At 41.2% G+C, this 21,367-nt stretch overlaps 1 protein-coding gene and 1 pseudogene across 3 annotated transcripts in view; both read right to left on the reverse strand.

Moving 5' to 3' along the window:
- Positions 1-21,367, reverse strand: part of GRID2 (glutamate ionotropic receptor delta type subunit 2) — a 1,629,781-nt gene that overhangs the window by 209,317 nt on the left and 1,399,097 nt on the right. The window lies entirely within an intron of this gene.
- Positions 1,117-2,102, reverse strand: LOC142443557 (RNA-binding motif protein, X-linked 2 pseudogene; annotated as a pseudogene).

Genomic DNA, 21,367 nt, shown 5'->3' on the forward strand with positions numbered 1-21,367 from the left:
TCTTCCCACCCATGAACATGCCTGTTTTGTTGCTTTTAAATTGGCCTAAAGGAACTAAACGGACAAACTGGTCAGAGATTGCCTAGTCCAAAAGCCTGGTTTCGACCAGAAGAGTAGAGCAAGTACAGCTGCTTTCCGGTGCTGCCTGAGTTTGTGACTCATCTTGTTCCAGATCGCTGGTCCACAAGAAGAGGAAAGGTTTCCTTCGACCATTATCACGACGGGCTACACCTAAAATAGTCCGCCAATGACAAACAACCCCAGGAGAGGGCCCACAATGAGAAAGGAAGAGAGGAGTGAGCAAGCACAGAGCATTGCAGGGATGTAGAGCCTTGTGCGAAGAATTGAGCACCATTTTAACAGAAAAGTAGAAAGAACATACAACAGCCCCAAGGCTGATATTAAAAAAATATCTATCCAGCGATGAATAAACAAATCCAAATTTCTCAATCAAAAGGCCGTACAGACAAATTGAAACAGAAAATGGGCACAAAATACCCTGCACGCTCACATAGAATGACTAGGTTAACAGCTGTCCTGGGTGTCAAGGACGGCCTGGTTATGGGATACTTTCCTTAGAAATAAAAACCCGGGTTTTAGTGATGGACGAAGGAGGTTTAGGGGAAAGCAGGAAACACATATGTTGGCTGAAAATTTTGGAATCAAAGCACCATTGTTTTGTGTTAATCAATGACTCTACCCTCTTCCCGAAGCCACGATTGCTGATGTTTTGACCAGGACACGCTGCTGTGCAGGAGAGTGAGTCAGTGATGATGTCGGTGAAACCCCTGGGGGACACAAAGAGTGTGTGTTTGGCTGGTCATGGAAAATATGTCACTTCACACCCTGTTAGCTCCAAATCCAATCTGCTTTCGTAAAGAGTAGTCAAGAGTCAGGAGCAAGCTGACAGCAACCAGTTATTTTTTTTCATTTTGCTTTGGTGTAACAATGTACCACTGTGAGTTTTGAGACATAGTATATATTTGTGAGTTATAATTGTGAGTTGTAATAGTCTTTCTTCAGCTTTGTCTGTAGATTTTTTTTTTCATTTTAAAATTCCAGTTTACTTCAGTCTCCTACGTGGCCCCCGAGATAGAGCTCTCACCGCCCTGGGAATGTCAAGACCTCTTGTGCCTGTAGGCCTGATCCCGGCTCTGCCTCCTGTGACCCCACCCTTCCGACCGGCTGCTGGGCCAGCCAGGAAGAGTGTCTGTGCTTCGGCCCTGGCCCTCGTCCCAGTCCCGGTCCCGGTCCCATCTCCGGTCCCCATCCCGATCCCAGCTCGTGTCCTCTTTTCCTTCCCTCTTGCTGGAGGCCTTAGGTTCAACCTTGGGCTTCTCCTTCCTTTCTGGGTCTGCTGCCCAACGCCCATTTGGGGAGCTGGGCTGGTGCTTCCGGGCCTCTCTGGCCTCTGCCGTGGGCACCCTGTTGGAGCTCTTGCTGGGATGCTTTTTCAAGCCTGGTTCCTCCTTTATGTCATTGAAGCTGGACGAGGAAGAGGAGGGCAGTGGCTCAGCCAGGACCTCCGACTCAGGATTCTCTTTGGCTTTCTTTCTTTTCTTTTTTTCCTTTTTGTCTTTTTTGTGCTTCTTTGTGGAGCTGTCATTGTCCGAACCCTCTGATGAGCTTGGCGGAGGCGCGTGAGCCCCACAGCCCTTCGCCTGGAGGGCTTTGGTTACCTCATCCAACTCTTCTGAGTCCTTCGGAGCACGATAGTTGGACACGTGATCCACTCGGATAGTCCGTCCTTTGATTTTGATTCCATTGAAGTTATCCACAGCTAGGATTGTGCTCCTCTGGTCTTCATAGCACAGGAAACAGAATCCTTTGGATTTCCCAGTCTTCTTGTCCCTCACGAGATTGATGTTCACGACCTCTCCATACTGTGAGAACACACAGATGATGTCACCTTCAGTCAGCTCATAGGGAAGGCCTCCCAGGAAGATCCAGGCGTTGTCCTTGTACTCAGAGTGCCAGGACACCTTATCAGCCACCCCAAGCTGGACCTCCCGCTCATTCAGCTCATTGATGAGCTTCACCTTTGTCAAAGGGTTCATTGCTGTGGGTCCGCGTTAGGCAATGAAACTATAGCTTCCGGGTGAGGGTGCATAGCGCGTGCGCAGCTCGGGCGCTGAGCGCTCTTTTGTCTGTAGATTTTTTGTCTACAATTTTTTATTTTGCATTGACGTAATGACAATTTAATATTTAACATTTAGAATACTGTGACCAACCTGAGTTGAGATAATAAAATAATTAAAATATCAATTCCACCATGATCCAGCCATCTCTGAAAAACAAGGCAAGATAACTGTCTTTTAATGACAGATGGGATGATACAAATAGTTGAATTGTTGTAGTTATTAAGTGCCTTCGAGTCAGTGCTGACTCATGGCAACTCTACGTACAACCGAACAAAGCGCTGCCCAGGTGGCATAACGCTCCTAACTGTTCCTACGTTTGAGCCCATTGTGGCCGCCACAGTGTCAGCGCGCTTACTGAGCGTCTTCAGCTTTATCCCTGTTCCTCCACGTCACCCAGCATGCTCTCCATCTCCAGGGAGCAGTCTCTCCTGACAACACGACCAAAGTAAGTGACATCAAGTCTCACTATCTTTGGCTGTAAGGAGCATTCAGGCTTTACTTTTTCCAAGATAGATTTTGTTCTTTTGGAAGTACATGATATTTTCAAAATTCTTCTCCAGTGCCATGGTTCAAATGTATCAATTTTCTTTGATCTTCCTGATTCAATTTCCAATTTACATCTGCCTATGAGGCAATGGAAATACGGTAGCTTCGGGCAGGCACACATTATTCCTCATAGTAACATTCTTGCTCTTCAGCATCTCAAAGAGGTCTTACCTCAGCAGATTTACCTAATGAAATACATCCTTTGATCTCTTGGAGACTGCTTCCACGAGCATTGACGGGGACACAAGCAAGACAAAAATCCTTGTGGAATTCAGTCTTTTCTCTGTTTATCATGATGTTACCTATTGTCCAATTGTGAGCACTTTTGTTTCCTATCTACCGAGTTGTCATCCATGCTGAAGACTGCAATCCTCGATCTTTATCAACAAGTGTTCTCAAATCTGTCTCACTTTCAGCGAGCAAGTTTGTGTCATCTGTTTATCAAACATTGTTAATAAGCCTTCCTGCAATCCCGATGCCATATTCTTCTTCATAGAATCCAGATTCTCTGATGGGTTGATCAGCATACAGATTGACAAAGTTTGGTGAGAAGCGGTAACCCTGCCCTGAGGAACACCTTTCCTGACGTTAAACCATGCGCCATTCCCTTGGTCATGCGGAGGTTCTGCACGAGCACAATGAAGAATTTTGGAATTCTTGTTCTTCTCAAAGCTATCCATAGTTTGTTATGAGCCACACAGCCTAATGACTTTGCAGAGTTAATACCTGAATCAGAGAGGTAAATCACCAAAACAGAATCTACTTCACAATACACAGGAACAAAATAACTATTAAACATGGTAGAGCAAGGAATTTCAGCATATATGAAGATTCACTTTCCTAAGTCATTTAATTTTAAATCTTGATTTTTTTAATATTCTCAAAAGATACCAATGACAAGTTAAAAACAAAGACTGTCAAGTGAGTGTGGGCATACCACAATGTGGTGATGTCAACTTTCTTAATATGGTTCCTCTGTCCATGTCTCCGTCACTCCACAGAAATAATTGGATGAGACCATGCAACTAAGGTATGAGAAATCCTAATAGAGGTGATTGTTCAGTTTTAGTTGCCATTCAGCTTTGTATAAGACAGTCATCTCAGAAGCAGGACCAAGAGAAATTCCCATACCATCCAAAAGCAATAAGCACTATGTATTTTAAATCTCTACCTGAAGTGACAGAGGCAGCAGTGGTCATGATGTGTCAAAACTAGAGGTTGAAACAAGGAGACCAGAAGAAAGAGGCAAGAAGCAGTACTGAGACTATAAGACTCTCAGGTAGACTGGGGTGGGGCTTCCTGGACCCCTGAGAAAGACACTAAGTGACCATGTGGCTGAAAGGCTGAGAAACAGAGAAAAATGTGGCTTTTCCCTAAGGAGAGGCATTGCTGTAGACCAACGACTGTATCCTTAATAATTTTTTGATCCTATCTTGTGGTAACCTCTAAAGATCCCGAATAAACCCTCCTAATTGTGAGGATTGTCTGTGAGATCTTCATGGCCATTGCAATGAATTATCAAATCCACAAGAAAAGTAGGGTCTCCTGAGAATAACAGTTGGCATCAGAATAAAGAAAGATGGAGATCAGAGGCAAGACTGATCTGTGCCTTGTGGCAACTGGCCTTGGGTTGGTACGGAGTCGAATTCTCCTAGTTGCTTGTATAGCTAAAGGAGGCCAGACGCAAACATGCTGCTTCCTCACACAGGAACAGACATGCATTATCATGACCATCCCTGTATTCTCCCTGCATCCATCTAGGGCTGCTCTATGAAACTGAGTATAGTTATGTTTCCTGATTCAGAGGTTGCAAATACAATATCTTATAGACAAAAGAAAATGGGGGAATTTTAATAATAATTTGTTAATCCCTTACAGCCTTGGTGGTGTAGTGGTGATGAGCTGGGCTGTGATCTGCATGGTCGGCAGCTTGAAACCAGCATCTCCTTGGGAGAAAGACTGGGCTTTCCACTTCTGTAAACAGTTATAGTCTTGGAAACGCAGAGTTGCTATGAATCAGCACTGAGATAGTTAGTTTATTGTGCCAACCTGGCCAATAAACACATGTGGTATTAACTGAAGGGCGGAGAGATAAATGGCTCAGCAAGCCCCGCCTTTCTTATCTCTTGCTCTTTGTTCATCGGACCAGCATGCGACTGCTTTAACTTGTTCTTTGCCTCAATTTGCAAGCCACACTACCTGTGGGACACCTAACCTGTGGACTGTGTCGCTGTAATTTGAGGTTCCTTCAAGACCTGCTTCGCCACACCACTGGAATTTACATCTCTTGAGCTGGAGACTGTCGGACCCTGTTATCTGGCTGACTGTTGGTGACCTGCCTTGCTGTTTGCCGCCTGTGCTGGGATAGCCTGAATCTCTCTACAGAGGACTACCTGGTGGCCCTCAAGACCTGAAGGACTGCAAGTGTCTCACAACTCTCTCACGGGAGTGAGTTGTACTGAGCCATTTGTACTGCTTTAAAATTTAATGAACTGTTTCTTTCTTATGCTATATATCTATCTGTATAAATAAATATATATATAAAATTATTAGCATTCAGGCTTTGTTTCTCTAGAGAACCCCACTCCCTGTCTAAGACAAGCATTGAATCTAAGGCAGTGAGTTTGGTTTTGGTACAGTCTTAAGCTAATTCTCTCAGATCCACCAGTGATTAGGTTTTCTAAAATAAAGTTTTCTGTGTCAACTAATGGCCCTGCCACTAAGAATACCCCTGCTAACTGTGTGTGTGAAGGTGTTGCTTTCAAATAATCTTGCTTTCTATTAAAATATTTTAAAACTGTAGAAAACATAAAATCTAAGTCTATTGATATGATATCCAAATATAAACTAGGATTTATCTACATATTCTGCTAAGATGAAAATTGTGGTTAATTTTACTCAGTCTCAAAATTCCTTTCTAGTCAAATTAAGAAAAAATAGCTGTTAAGTAAGCATAACTTGAATACAACTCTTGTATACAACGGGATTATTTGCTTACCCATGATGTTGAGGCATTTATAATGAAAATTTGGGGGCAATTTTCATTTTCTTCAAAACGTGTAGAAACACTTAATGAGATTTAAAAAATTAATGGACATGGAAGAATGAAACTTCTTTTGATGTATGTCTCTCAGAGGACTATCACAAATATATTTGTGCATTCCCTTATTGCACTTTTTAGCTCCTTTGTGTTTTAGTAAATGAATGATTGTGGACAAGCCTGTGTCGAACAAGACTATCAATGCCATTTCTCCAGTGGCATGTTTCTGTGTCTATTTTGGTAATTTGTACACTATTTCAAGCATTTTCATAATTATAATTACACACCTAATTGATTACAGTATAGTGCAAACCTAATTCTCATATGCACTGGGAAAGCAAAGCAAGAACTCTGTGACCTGCTTTAGTGCAAGGTTAGCTTTACTACGGTGGCTTACAACCAAACCCACAATCTCTCTGAAGAATATTTGCAATTGTTCAAGTGCTGTTTGGCCATGTGATTTTCCACATGTAGAACAAGAAGCATGTCATTTTTTTAGTCCCCAAATACATTGAGGATGCGGGTGAAAGAAGAGATGAGAGTAACATCAAAATGTAATGATATTTCTCTAAAATTGTTTGATGATTTTTGAAGAGTTATAAGGAGCTTTGAAAAAGATTAACGAATTGAAGTTGCTTGAAATTACTTCCATCTGTTTATACTCACTGCCATCAAGTAGATTTGACTCACAGTGACCCTATAGGACAGGGGAGAAATGCCCTTGTGTCTTTCCATGACTGTTTCCAACTCTTGAAGTGATCGAGGGCCTCGTCTGTCTCCTAGGAGCAGAGGGTGATTTTGAAGTGCTGATATTGTGCTTAGCAGCCCAACCCATAACCAGGACGTCACCAAGACTCCTATGCTACATACAGGTGGTGACAGAAAACTTACAGTGGGAGAGAAAACATGTTTTGTAATAAGACTACTTCAGATTCTATGAGTGTGTACTTGGTAAGTGTGTGTGCGTGTGTGTGTATCCTGGTGGCACAATGGCTAAACACTCCGCTGCTGACCTAAAGTTTGGTGGCTCAAATCCATCCAGTGGTCCCATGAGAAACAGAGCTGGAGATCTGCTTCCGTCCAGATCACAGCAGAGAATCCTCCCGGCAACTCCACTGTCACAAGGCCCGACCAATGACCTAGATATTACAAAAGAGCAGCACATTAAACAGGATGCTCTGATTTGCTGGTTTGGACTTCTCTGGAACCCGCCATTAATTTCCCAGTTGAAATCCACTGAGAAAAAAAAGTAGCTCATGATGACTTCCGATGTGCTTCAGGTATTTAAAAGTGATGGGTATCTTAGATACATTTAACCTATAGGATACAGTCATTAAATAGATCAACAAAAGACCCCTGGTCTATCAGAATAAGCCTGTAGATACAACATGAATGAACTCTTTTCCTTTCAGGTGTGACCACTGGTAAGTGAGGTTCAGAGGTACTCCACACTGAAATGGTGTTATTAAGAGAGACGGAGCTTGATGTGGTCACAGCGGACTGATCACAGGATCAGTGTAACAGGCTTGATAGGAGGAGACTGCAAGTCAAAGTGAATTTTACATTTGAGGAGATTCAGGCTTACTGCTACATGAAAGAAAAGTTGAATGTCTGAACGGCTGCAGGCCATAGAGGTAAGCACTAGTGGAGAAGGAAATAGAAAATGTGAAAACACTCTACTGTCATATGTGAGAAGGAACCCCGGTGGGGCTCTCAGGCATGCATTGGACTGCTAATTGCAAGATCAGATAGTCAAGCCGACCAGCTGCTCCCTGGGCGAAAGCTGCCTGCTCCTGTGAAGAATGGCAAGGCCTCAGGCCCCTGAGCAGAACCCCGAGGAGCAGGAAGCCACTAGGCCTGGACTCGATGGCAGTGGGGACTGTGTGAGAGAGCATACTGCTTTTATCTGTCATCAAGCACAGGTAGTATTCCTGTAATCTGGTTAGAGCCACCTTGTTCTTTAAAAATAAGGTATGCGTTCTAAAAATGCACACACGTGTATCACACACACAGAGAACACTAAGAGGAACCCAGACATTTAAATAATCGAGTTTTACAATGGTAAACACAAACTTCTATATCAGAAGACAGAAAGAAAAGGAGAAGATACTGATATATATTTTTATCTCATATTAGTTGTATAAATAAGACCATCAGCCGCTCCACAGGAGACAGATGAGGCTTTCTACCTGCAAATTCAGCCTCAGAAACCCACAAGGGCCATTCTACTGCACTCTAGAGGGCCACTAGGATTTGGAAGTGACTTGATGCCAATGAGTTTGTTGTTATCAATTATAATTCATTAAACCTAATAGCCAGTTATATTTAAATTTGTAATAAAAAAGAAATAATATTGAATTATACAAAGTTTCATGTTAAGATCTTATATTCCTGTCAAAGTAATAATGTGTTATTTGTAACATTTATACAGATTTCACACGATTCCCATTCTTCTCAATATCATCAATTAGTTGTTATGATCTATGAGGGGCTACCCCAAAACAACCTGATTCATTTTCCCAAAGCTATGTATTTAAATATTTTTTGCAAAACAACCTATCACCTTCTGTGTTAGTCTGGGTAGACTAGAGAAACAAATTCATAGACACTCAAATGTGTATAAGAAAGAGCTTTATATAAAGAGTCATTATACATTAAGAAAATATCCCAGCCCAGTCCAGATCAAGTCCATAAATCTGATATCACCCCACATGTCTGATACCGCTCTATAAAGCTCTCTTCAGTCTCACAACGCTCATGAAATGACACCGTATGCAGGAAGAGCACAGGTCAGTGGGTGGGAATTCTTGTGGATCCAGTGGCGTTGTAAGCATCCAGTGCTGGCAGGGGTCCCCAGTGTGACTCCTGCCACTTAGGGCACTAGTGTAGCTCCATGTGTCTTCTTAGTTGTAGTGTCTCCCAGGGAGTGAGCCTGCGTCCCACCTCCAAAGAGCCATTTATCTTCCTAGTGCCTCCAAGTGAGGTCATCAAGCTACGACCTGATTGACAGGCTAAACGCCACCCCTTCAGTTTTAATCCTCTCAAACTGACAACAGATTATATACCTACCACACCTTCAAAGTACTCGCCATTACACTTAATGGCTTTGTCAAATCTGAAATTCCATGCTTGGAAACATTTTTCAAACTCATCTGTTTTGATGACTGACAGAACCTCCCTCATTTTTTTCTTCTATGCCTTCAAATTGCTGCCTTTCATGTCCCTCTTCATTCATGGAAACAAAAAGAAGTCACACAGGGGAAGTCAGGTGAGTAAGGTGCATAGGGCAAGAGAGGCAAGCTGATTTTTGCCCAAAATTGGCACACTGAGATGGCTGTGTGAGCAGGTACATTGTTTTGGTAGTAAAACCAGTCCTCTATATGTCAAAGCTCAGGCCTTTTTTGTCACACACTGTAATGCAATCTTTTCAGAACCTCTAAATAGAAAGCTTGATTAACAGTCTGAACTGGTGGAATGAACTCCAAACGCACTACGAGTCGATGTTTTCGTTCATCGACATTTTTGTCCATTCAGGAAGTTGACAGATGTTTAGAATGAGGCTTGTCATCGATTGGCAATGAGACATTTCATCTTTTTTGAAATGAAAGAAACACGTGTACACTTGAGTTGTTCCCAGAGCGCTGTCCTTGTAAGCTATGTTCAATATCACAACAGTTTCTGCGGTACTTTTCCCAAGCAGGAAACAAAATTTCACAGCTGCTTGCTATTCTCTTAAATAAACCATCATAAAAAACAAGGTTCAGTGGAACTACTTTTCTGAAAAAATTCACTGTGACCAGAGAGAACCTTCTCAGGCAACGCCACTGTGTGCATGAAGTCAGAGTGAGTTGCTCAATGCTTGCCTAGTGGGGGAAAATGAGTATTATGAAAGCGCCGCCAAGTGCAGCTTTTTAAGTGTTTTTTTTTTGGTGGGGGACCCCCTTGTATGCAGCCGAATGCCTCTGCATAGTCAATGAAACATCTATCTGCTGTTCTCTGCTTTTAACCAAGATCCTTCTGACACCAGCAATGATACTGCGCATTCCCTCATCCCATGATCTATCAGTGAATCGAATTCTAATATCTAGCACTTGACTTTTGTTGTACTGCTGCAATTGTTTAAAGATGACTGATTGATATTGTTTGATAATGTCCACATTAGGTTGGATACTCTGGAGGGGGGTAGGTATGGATATGGATTTCCTTCAGTTGCTCGGTCAGGTTGCTCTCTTCCAAATTTCCTGTATCAACAAATGAGCACTCGGGCTGCACTCCACTTATTGCAACATTTTGACTGTTATTCCCACAATTCTTGGAGACTTGTTTCTGGCCATTGCTTGTAGAGCAGTCTATACTTCCTCCTTCAGTACCATCAGTTCTCAGTCATACGGTGCCTTATAAATGTTCAACCCCTTACATTCATGGCCATTGAGCCAATGCTGACTCATAGCGACCCTCTGTGGGTTTCTGAGCCTGAAACTCTTTATGGGAGTACAAAGCCAGTCTTTCTCCTGTGGAGCTGCTGGTGGTTTTGAACTGCTAACCTTGCAGACAATGCCCAATGCATAACAACTACATAACCAGGGCTCTTTTGCTATAGCGACTCTGTATATATTTTCTATCTTTTCTAGGCACTTCCTTTGCATTCAATTTTTGCATGTAGACTCCATCAACATTGCAAGTGGATGTGTGAACTTATTCTCCTGTTCTTACTGCTTGAGAAATGCTGAGCATGTCCTTTCTTTTTGGTTTCCTGACTCCGGGTCAGTGCCCACTCATAAGTATATACTCATAATTGCTCTGATCTAATAACGGGTTTATTTCTAGTCAGACAAGAAGGGCCATTGCCATTCATTTAACTTTACACTGAACAATATGATAAAACAAAATTGTAATGGGAGAGGCTTGGAAAAGGCCCAACATGCATGACACTCATGCTGAAATGGTTAGGTCCTGTTGTCTGTTCATTTGTGCTTTGCCTTTCTAATGCACTCTGCATGTGTGTACATATCTGGAGAGAGTACTAAGCAGAAAGTTTACTTTCAAAATTACATGGTAAAATAAACCAAGTAATTTTATGAGATTAGGTACATCAATACTCAATTTTATTTCCACTGGGTGCTATTTTCTGCATCAACAGAACTTACTCCTCTTATACTTAAAATTCCTTATGTGTCCAGATCCTTTGTCGCCCTTGTGCTTAGATACCCAGTATCTTCTGCTAGGAATCCTACTCTGCCCACCCCTTTCACTCAGTCTTATTCTTCCGTATCCCCTTAACGTCTAAGAATCCTTTCAGGGATGGAATCAATTCAGATGTCACTCTTTCCTTGGAAGAATGTTCTCCTTCACCCCCACGCTTGAGTTAGTGTTCTCCCCTGTATTCCTGCCGTGCTCCACGTGGACTCCTGTAGCAGTGCTTTAACATCCTACAGTTACCTCCCTCCATGTTGCTTTACTGCAGGAGACTACATTTTGGTAGGCAGGAACTATATCCTTCTTGGTATCTCATTGCCAACCTTTCCAAGCAGAACACCCAACATTATCAATAGAAGGCAGTTGTTGCCAGTTACCAGCAAGTTGATTGCAACTCGTGGAACCTCTATGGGTCAGAGAACTCTGCTCCACGGTGTTTTCAAAGGTTGCTTTTTCAGAGGTGGATTTCCACTCCTTTCTTACAAAATACCTCTTGCGGACTCTTATCTCCAATCTTTCAGGTTACAATCAAGTGGACTGCTTGCATCACAGACCAGCAGCAAACATGCGCCCCTGCTGACCTGAGTCCTGTTCGCAGCTGCTCGATAGTGCAGCGGAGAGCTGGGCCAGGCTCTCAAGGTTGTGACTCTGTACAAAAGCACACTTCGACACCATTCTTCCGTGCAGTGGCTGCGTGCTGAACGACGACACCACGGGGCCCCTTTCACAGGAGTAGGCACGTGATAAACATTTATTGTTGAGCATTTACATGATTTCTTTCCTTTCCCCTGGCCACTAAGACCATTGTGCATCGAACTCCTACTCATTCCACAATTATTATGCCCCAGTTCTCAACGCTGATGACAAGAGTCAGGTAATAACAATGTTTTGACAGATCAATGATACTGGAGGCAGCAGTCACTGTGAGACTAGCCCAGGACCTGGCAGTGTTTTATTTTGCGGTATACGTCGCTGCTCTGAGTGGAAACAGACTCAAGACACCCTAACAATAACACCAACGAGACACCAATAGGAATTTAACCCATGCTGTAAGTCACATCCTTCCAAAAGACTCAGAAAGTGTAAACCTGATCAAGAACTTGCTGTTTAATATGTCTTTTTGCCACGTCGGTGAAGTTTCATATCACAACTGTTCAAAATGGTTGCCGCTAGCCACAGATGGCCACCGAGCACTTGAAATGCACCTAATGTGACTTGGGAAACAAATTCTAAATTTTAGTTCATTTTAATAAATTTAAATAGCCATATGCTGTTCATGGCTACCATATTCAGCTTCACAGATGAGGTATTGTGTTCTAACTAAAGAGTCTGATCTTTCACCCTACTAGACCCACCAGTGTCTTGCACTCCGAATCTCCGGCCTTGCACTCCGAATCACCTGCTCTGTATGAATGCATCATGCTCCCATCTTACACTGAAGCACTTTGACGGTAGACACCGTTTTTTAGACTAGATATGCAGATAGTGCTTAACTAAATTAATTGCTTTATGAAAGAATATTGGCACGAAGTCCATAGACAGGCTCAGCATTTGATTAGCTTAATACTAAAAAGACCTGCCCATGTAATGCTGAAAATGTTGAGCTCCTCCCTGAAAAATCATATAAAATGAAGTGGAAAATGAGGAAACTAACTCCTAGACCAAGACATGTTGTTGATTATATCATTCATTGCTTGTGGCAGATTTTAAATTACTAAATTCAGAATCCTCACATTATTATTTTGTCATGTTATGGAAACACGATGACATTTCAAGATGATAGTAGCTCACAGTCTATTACACGATACACAAGAGCATTAAAAAGGAATTTATATGATGATCAGTTGTCATAATTCCGTATCACACCAATCTTTCAGGCCAGCTGTGAGAAAATAAAGATGTAATGTAACGGCACTGTTTATAACAATATGGTACCCTAATATGGTAACCTCTGGCACTTTCCAAATATTCTGCAAAATGAATTTTTTAAAGCATTAGTTTGAATAAAATTTTATAAAGTATGTCGGTGAGAAGAAAATGATTATTTTCATGATTTGCACAATGAGAAACACAGCAAAGGTAGAGATTTTGGCCACACATTAAAAGGGCAAATTCTGGTTAACATTTTGTAAGAAGAGTTTTTCAAGTTTTACAAGGCTTCAAAAATAGGCTGAAAACCCAGTCTTTGCTGGTCTTATCTCACACAGTCTTTCAGATCAGTGAACTTTTAGAGACCAAAAGAACCAAGAATCAAACTTATCCTCAGCATCCAAGAGAGGAATGGCTCAGGCTATTGCACCCGTGCCCAATTTCTGAACAGAAACAAGAGAGGGAAGCAGATCTAAGAAGTAGGAGTAAAGAATAAAGATAAGGATACTTCTAACTACAAGGAATAAAAATGAGACATGTCCCAGGAAACCTAAGAACTCCTGGGAGGCTAGAGGAGGATGTGCAGGAAATGGCTGAGTCAGGAACTTCCTAGAGTAATGAGGCAATCTGTCTCAAATTCTTATCATACAGCTATGCTATATTTGATGCAAATCATGTGTGTGCCCCCATTCTTCTGAGTGTTTGCCATATTGTAGTGGTTTGTGTTCGCTGCAATGTGAGAAGCCATGTATGTATGACAACTGTTGTTGTTGTTGTTCTGGCAGCCCATGGTACTCAAAGTGTTCTTCTTGAACACCATAATTCAAACACAATTTCATCTTCAAATATCAGAGCAATGCTTAGGATGGTGCCAGACCGGGCAATGCTCCCTTCTACAGTACACAGGGTCGCGATGAGTAGGAACTGACTTATAAGTACCTAGCAACTATAACAACATTCTTATTCAAAAGTGTGAAATTGTCAATGATTTCAGCTTGCTCCAAGTCAATGCCCCTGGAGTCAGCAGGCAAGAAATCAGCTGGCATACAGTATTGGGGAAATGTCCTCCAGATCTGTGTAAAGCGTTGACGAGCAAGGATGCGCCTTTGAAGATGCAGGCAAAGCCTGCCCCACTCCATGGTATCATCAATGTCCTTGTAAGTATGTGAAAGATGGCGGCGAAGAGGGAAGACTAGAGATGAAAGTGTGTTTGAACTACAGTGCTCAACAAGGGCGCTGTGAGCACATTGGGCTGCGACAACAGCGACAATCCCCAAAGTTCTTGTACAGCCAGAGCGCCTCTTGCAAGCAAAGATGGTGATATTTAGTTTCAGGTCCTTTGGACATGCTCTTGGCAGAGACTCATTTTTGGTGAAGGATACCATGCTTAGTAAGGTAGAGTGAACCAAAAGGAGGACTTCTCAATGAGAGGGTTGGGCACAGGGGCGGCAACAGTGGGCTCAAACATGACCGGTGTGATAGTGGCACAGACATATACATAGATCTGTTACAAATTGGAGCTGACTGGATAGCAGTATGTGTGCATTCGCAGCAACCATTTCTAGCATTTTAATTAAAGTACATGCCAGGTAAAACCCAGGCACACCTCCAATAGACCTCATCAATTACAATGTCTCCGCCATGCAGTTCTTTCTTCTTTCCCAGCCAAACCTGATCTCGTAGGCCCACTGTTCTGACAGTATCACCTTATGTGCGTTTTGTTGGTTCTTGAACTTCCTATAAATGCTATCTTATATACTGTACGCTTTTCTCTCTTGCTTCCAATGTTTTTTGAGATACATCCTCATCATTGTGTGCACTATCAGTCATGTGTGTTTTATTATTTCTTATAATAGCTGTACATACCACCATTTTGGGGGGATATCTTAGTTGCTTTCAATGTGGAGTTGCAATGAAAACTTCTAAAAACTTTGATTGTACAAGTCTCTTATAGATGAAAGGTTTTTAAAAAAATCTTTTAAGTAAATTCCTGGTACTAGAATTGCTAAATTATAGGGAAGCAGATGTTCAGTAAGAAATTGCCAAATTTCCAAAGAGATTTTTGGATCTTCAATCTCTCCACATCCTTGAAACCACTGATTATTTCCAGTATTACTAATCATAGCGATTCTAATGAAAACTAGTTGCCACCAAGCTGATTATTCGTCATGGCACAGAAATGGGCTCCCTGGGACTTGTAGTGACAGACTTTTCACTGGTAAGTTATCAGATGGTGTTACCATCTTTCTAGCATTTCCTCAAGTGTTATGTACTCTGAGCTATACCATGTCACAGTGGCAGTTTGGCAAACTTGATCACATTCTTTTCAAATACTCTTTGAGTTTAGGAAGCAAAAATATGTCTGAAGGGACAAGATCTGAGCTGTGGAATAGATGGTGTACAACCATTTTGGCAATGATCTTCCCCAAAGACAGTTGTTAAGAAGCAGGTGCATGGTTTTGATGAAACAAAAATTTCATCATATTTCCTGGCCTTTTATGCACCAGTCCCCAGGGGTATATTGGATCCACCGGCAACATCTATCAAGATGATCCCTTTGGAATCTAAAAATCAATTACCTTCTGAGTTAACCTCTGCCCTCAATTTAACTAGCTAAGCAGATCCCCATTGGAAGCTACTATTTGCATTGGATAGATATATATGTGAATATATGTATATGTACGCATATATGCACGCACACACACACACATACATATTATTGAAGATACCCTATCAAGACTAAGACAAGTGTGTTACTCAGGAAACATGCCCAAAGCCATGCACTGATTGGACAGACACAGTCAAACAATGAAACATGCCTAAAGCCATGCCTGATTGGACAGACACAGTCAACAATGAAACATGCCTAAAGCCATGCACTGATTGGACAGACACACTCAAACAATGAAGCATGCCTAAAGCCATGCACTGATTGGACAGACACAGTCAAACAACTAACCCTAGCAGCTATACTTTTTGACTCGTCTCTGTTTGTCTAGTAAAAACTTTCTCACACGGTATCTCATCTGTTCAGTTTGTGAAACGTGTCTTTGACATATTTAAATATTTCTTATCTGATACAATCCAAAATACCAATGTGCCCTTTGTCTGGAAAAATTGTCTTTGCATGGACAGTTTCACTCCTACAAAGCTCTTGTAGAGTTTTAGTAGATTACCCTGCATGATCGCCCAGCCCTTCCAAATTGGCAAACACTCAAATCGGGGACTGTTGACCCTGCAGAATACAGCAGAGAGGATATACACTTAGCTCTTTTTCCTTCTAGCGATTGGTTTTTATACTGGTCCTTGGTCTCTCAACTGTGCCTGCAGAGTTCCAAGTCAGCCAAGATTTTGAGGGCAGCTTGTATGCACATTTGGTGATTCTTCCAGCGGTAGCACCCTTTGTCCTGTAAGCTCCCTTAATTTTCAAATGTTTTGTCAGTCCTAAACTCCATTTTGTGACGTCTCAAGCCAATAAAATCCATTTTCTTCTTGAGTTCTCGCTGCCCTGAGCTTTTATGTCCGTAGCAGTTTGCTTCAGGGAAAAGCAGGTGATTGTGGCTCATTCCTTGTGCAGCTTTTGTCTTTCAAGGGTCACAGCCTCTTCAGTTTCTGTCTGCTTTTCTAAGAGGTTGAGCCTGTTACCAGATCCTCCGCCATTCCCGAAATTGAAGCGCAGCACATTGTTTTCCAGCTCATCAATGGGTAGCAAATGGAAGCAATGGTTTTAGGATTATTTTACCTCAGACTTAAGTGATGCATTTGGAAGTGAAATTTACTTAGGAGAAAATTACATGGAGTTTCAGTGATGATAAAATTATTTTCATGAGAATTTATGTAATCATCTGAAAGCTTTTTTCACGTAAAGAAATGCCTGCAATTTACTTATAATCTATTTACCTGAAGTGGCTAGTCTAACACTACACATTTTTGGTGAAACACTTTTAACTCTTCCTATGCTTAAAAGTACCCAATAATTGCCATTCTTTAAATGCTTCCCTCTTCTGTCGTCTTGCTCCTGTTGAATTTTCTGGTGAAATGTATACTGAACCATTACATAGGATGGTGCAGGGGATTCATATTCAACCTAATCTGATCCTGTTTGTTGGAAGCATAATGTGCACCTGCAGTCTAGAGGATGGGAGACAAGAATGGAAATGACAGCATGATTCTCCAGTCTCAAACATCCTGCAATTTATTTGGAAATAAATTCTTGTAGCTATGTCTAACCTATTATATTATTTTGTGGCACCAATTGCATTTGTAAGCATGGAAATTTTTCACATGAAAATTATCACCATGGGTTAGAGTTGTTTAGTTTCAAATTAGCATGGGGCCTATTCTATGCCTTGAAGAAATGGTAAGTTAAAAAAAAAAGAAACCAAAAATATGTGAAATTTAATATGTACTAATCAGGGAGTTCATTTTATTTAATTCCTGCTGCTTCTCTTCTTTATACACAAAATATGTATTATTTCATTTAAATAAGACAAAGAAAAAGAACACTATTAAAGAAGAGAAAGGAAGAAGTGCAAGATAAATTTAATTTGTGTCTAGAGTTGCATAATACTATGTGCCTTCAAGGAGAATTCACGCTAGTAAAAGAAGCAAAAGTGCACAAATATCAAATATGCACTAAACTGTGGATCTAAACAATAATTATAATTCTTCTCTGAGGGGAAAAACTGCTTAGAATTAGGTTAATTCTTAAAGAATAAGTAAGATTAATCCAGACAACTTCAGTGAAAAAGAGGAAAAACATAAACCTAAAAATAATAAAGAATAAAGCAACCATACAACCACATAAACAACAACAAAATAATCTCAGGAATTTAAAAGAAGGCAGAGGCATTTATTATTTTGTCAACAATAGAGCAATTATAAGCCTCTAAGTACCTCTATGTTTGCAAAGCAAAATAAACACTTAAAGAGAATGAAATAGGATAGAAATAGATAAAAAGCCAGGAGATACTGGATCAAGAATTGAGGAAAAGTGTAAGATCTGGAAGGAGAGATGGCAGCTGGGAACAACTGAATAATTTCATGAAGATGCAGTATTAATTCACCTGGTATAGAACTGAAAGCCTAAAGAATATTTGGTTATCTAAGAACATGGCACTGTGAGTAAGATTACTTGATCACAAAATGTGAAACTTGACACCATTTATGTCACGATGGAAACCATACTAAATAAAGCAGCAGAGGGACAGAGAAAAAGAAGATGGAATTTAACGAGATGGATCGGCACAGTGGTTGCAAGGATGGGCTCAAGCTGACCCACGGGAGTGAGCGTGGTGCAGGCCAGGGCGGAGCTTTGCATGTGGACCACGGGGCTCCTAGGGCTTGGAATTGACTGGAGGGAAGCTGACAACAACAACTTCTATGGACTGCAGTTCCCAGAACTGGTGATAGCCTCAACCCCAATGCATTGTCTGCAGGGTCTACAAAATAATGTGGGACAGCCTATTGTCTGCCGGATGGGTTCTTTTAAGGAGGAAGGCTTCAGTGAAAACCAATGGATTGAGGGACCAATCAACGGAGAAGGATATGGAGATTGGCAAAGTAGAGGGTCAGTGAAAAAGGGTCAAGACCTTCCATGAGATGGATTGGCACGGTAGCTGCAACAATGATGTAGAGATGGGGCAGTGCTCCATTTCTCTACGAATCAAAGTTAACTCAAGGTCACCCAGCAGCAGCAAAGGTCTCTGAGTTGACAGCAGCTTGCAAAACTATAAATAAAAAGCTTTAGATGCAACCATTCATAAGATTATTAGTTTGACTAAGAGATAGCTGGTTGTAGTGGAAGTAGCAATAAATAAAATAAAAACACTCAAAGGAGAGAAAAAATGAAATGCATTAAATGGAAATCTAGAATATTAAACAAAGCCTGGGAGCAGAATATAGCATGATCAAAGTGACTAAAGCCTGGTTCTACCTACCCAAGAATTTGCATTGAGGCAGAGAAATAATTGGAATCAAAGGAAGTAGAAAAAAGGCAGCTGAATCTGCATGCTGACAAACTGAACGTCAATGGAGGATAGGCAGTGAAGAATGTCCGGGAGATTCACCGGAGTGACTGCTCTGATAAGGATGATGAACAATGGGGACGGCTGTGAGAGAATTACAGGAACTTCCCTTCTAGGAAAGAGAAATCACAAATGACTAAGTAAGCATTAAAATTCATTCTATTGGTGAGTCAGGCAAAACGATCTTATACATAAGCTTAAAATGTATTGACTCCTAATGAATCCTTGGAGATGCCAGCGAATCTCCAGCATTCTGTTTTGCTAGGAACAGGAAGATTGCAACACATTCATCATGATGTTTTGGAGCTGTAGGTTTGTAAAACTGGAATAAGGAAACGCACAAAGGAGAATAAGTTTACTTTAATGATAGCTGCTGAGGAAGAATACATGAAATAGTTCTAATAACACGAGGAAAGCTGAAGTCTAACAGGCTAGCATTCTCTCTGTTCTTGCTTTTTAAAATAGTTGACTTTGGGAGGCCTTATAGACCTATACTTTGTTGTTATTTCTTTAGTTAAACAAAACCAACATATCTCTTTAAAATATATTTCCATCTTTTATTTCTGTTCTTAAAAAAACCAGTTTCAAGAAGTTTTGGAAGACAGACTAGTCAGACATGAGACGTAGACCTTCTAAAGCAAGCGATGAGAGACTAAATGAAACAGAAACAGGTATAAGCCTGGGGCCCTGAGCTTCAGAGGAAAGTGTATGGAAGGGCATAGGACACTGACGAGGAGGAGAAGCCGAACAAAAGCTGCAAGAGGAAAAAGAGGAGACTTGGTGGTAAGTCTAACTCAACACAGTTACCTTGAACTTTTGCAAATGGCTTGGCACACCAGTGGCTGGCACTTCAAAAGGCAGGATCCTCCCTTGCTTCCTAACCCTTCTGGTGACCAGAAGGAGGTACAGCACCACACTCCTCCACGCAGTGGTGAGTGACACCCCTCCCTGTGCAGCCCTTGTAAAACCTGATGTCAGTCATGCTCTCATGGACTGGGCACTGAGTGTACCAACTCTGAGACTGGAAAGAAGGATGTGGACTACTCGTCATTAGGCTAGATGAACATTCATGGCAGGTCCATGACCAGGCTTGACTGGACCTGAACTTTCATAGCCACCTGCCCTGCCCTCAGTGTATTCTGGGAACAAGCATTCTTGCCTGAGCCACCATCTGAGTCAACAAAAATTACTTCAGGTTCAAGGGTACTGACCCCAGACATCATAAAGGACATACAAGGGAATACTTAAAAAACAAACAAACAGGGATTCCACCCCCCAAAAGCTATGTATTTAATTTTTAAAAAACAAAATAACATCATCTTCAAAGTACTCTCCATTACACTTAATACATTTGTCAAACCTGCAATTCCATTCTTGGAAACATTTTTCAAATTCATCTGTTCAAATTACTCTCCTTTCATGTCCCTCTGCATTCATGGAAACAAAACAAAGTTGCATGGAGCAAGATCAGCTGAATAGGTGAATGGAGCAAGAGTGGCATGCAGTTTATTGCCCCAAACTGGCACACTGAGATGGCTGTGTGAGCAGGTGCATTGTCATGATGGCAAAATCCATCTCCTGTCTTCCACATATTAGGCCTTTTTTTGTAACACACTGTTATGCAATCTTTTCACAACCTCTAAATAGAAAGCTTGCTTAACAGTCTGATCTGGTGGACCAAACTCCAAATGCACTATCCCCCTCACATGAATAATACCAAATGAGCATTGTCTTGATCTTTGATTTCAATTGACGAGCTTCCTTTGGGTGAGGTGACGATGGCGTCTTCCAATGACTTGATTGATGTTTGCTCTTGGGGTTGTAAGAATAGCACCATGTCTCATCACCAGTAATGACACTGAGGCAAAAAACCTGATTTGCATTGGAGCTGTTCTTTCACAGCATATGTCTAGTCAATGTTCTTTTTCCTGCTCAGTCAGAACTCCAGGCACAAATTTGGCAGAATATTGAATCCAAAGACAAATATTTTAACACTAACATGCCAGATGAACAATTAAAAAAAAACTCAAATCTGAAGAAACCTAAGAATTATGAAGCTAAATAGTTTACATATGCTTGGAGTTCCAGAAAGGAAGAAACAAAAAATGGTACAGATATTGCTGAAGACTTGATGGTAGCAAACATTCCTAATCAAATCATGAAAGAGACGATGTAATTTGAAGAAACAGAATGAACACCCAACACAATATTCCCCAAAGGAAAATAACCAAGACACGATATACTCAAGTTTTCCAAAACCAAAGACGAAAAACAAATCCTGAAAGCAGTTCAGGAAAAATGAAGAGCTACCTACAAAGCTGAACCCTTAAGACTAAGCTTTGATTTCTCAGCAGAAACCTTGCAAGCAAGAAGACAATGGGACAACATACGTAAAGCTCTGAAAGAAAATAATTGCCCTCCAAGAATCACACACCCACCAAAATTGTCCTTCACATACCGTGGTAAAATTGGGACATTTCCAGATAATCTGAAATTAAATGTATTTATAAAACCAGAATAATATAAAATGAATTCTAAGGGGAGTTCTT

The sequence above is a fragment of the Tenrec ecaudatus genome, chromosome 3 (genome assembly GCF_050624435.1).
Source record: "Tenrec ecaudatus isolate mTenEca1 chromosome 3, mTenEca1.hap1, whole genome shotgun sequence".
In the NCBI taxonomy this organism is placed as follows: domain Eukaryota; kingdom Metazoa; phylum Chordata; class Mammalia; order Afrosoricida; family Tenrecidae; genus Tenrec; species Tenrec ecaudatus.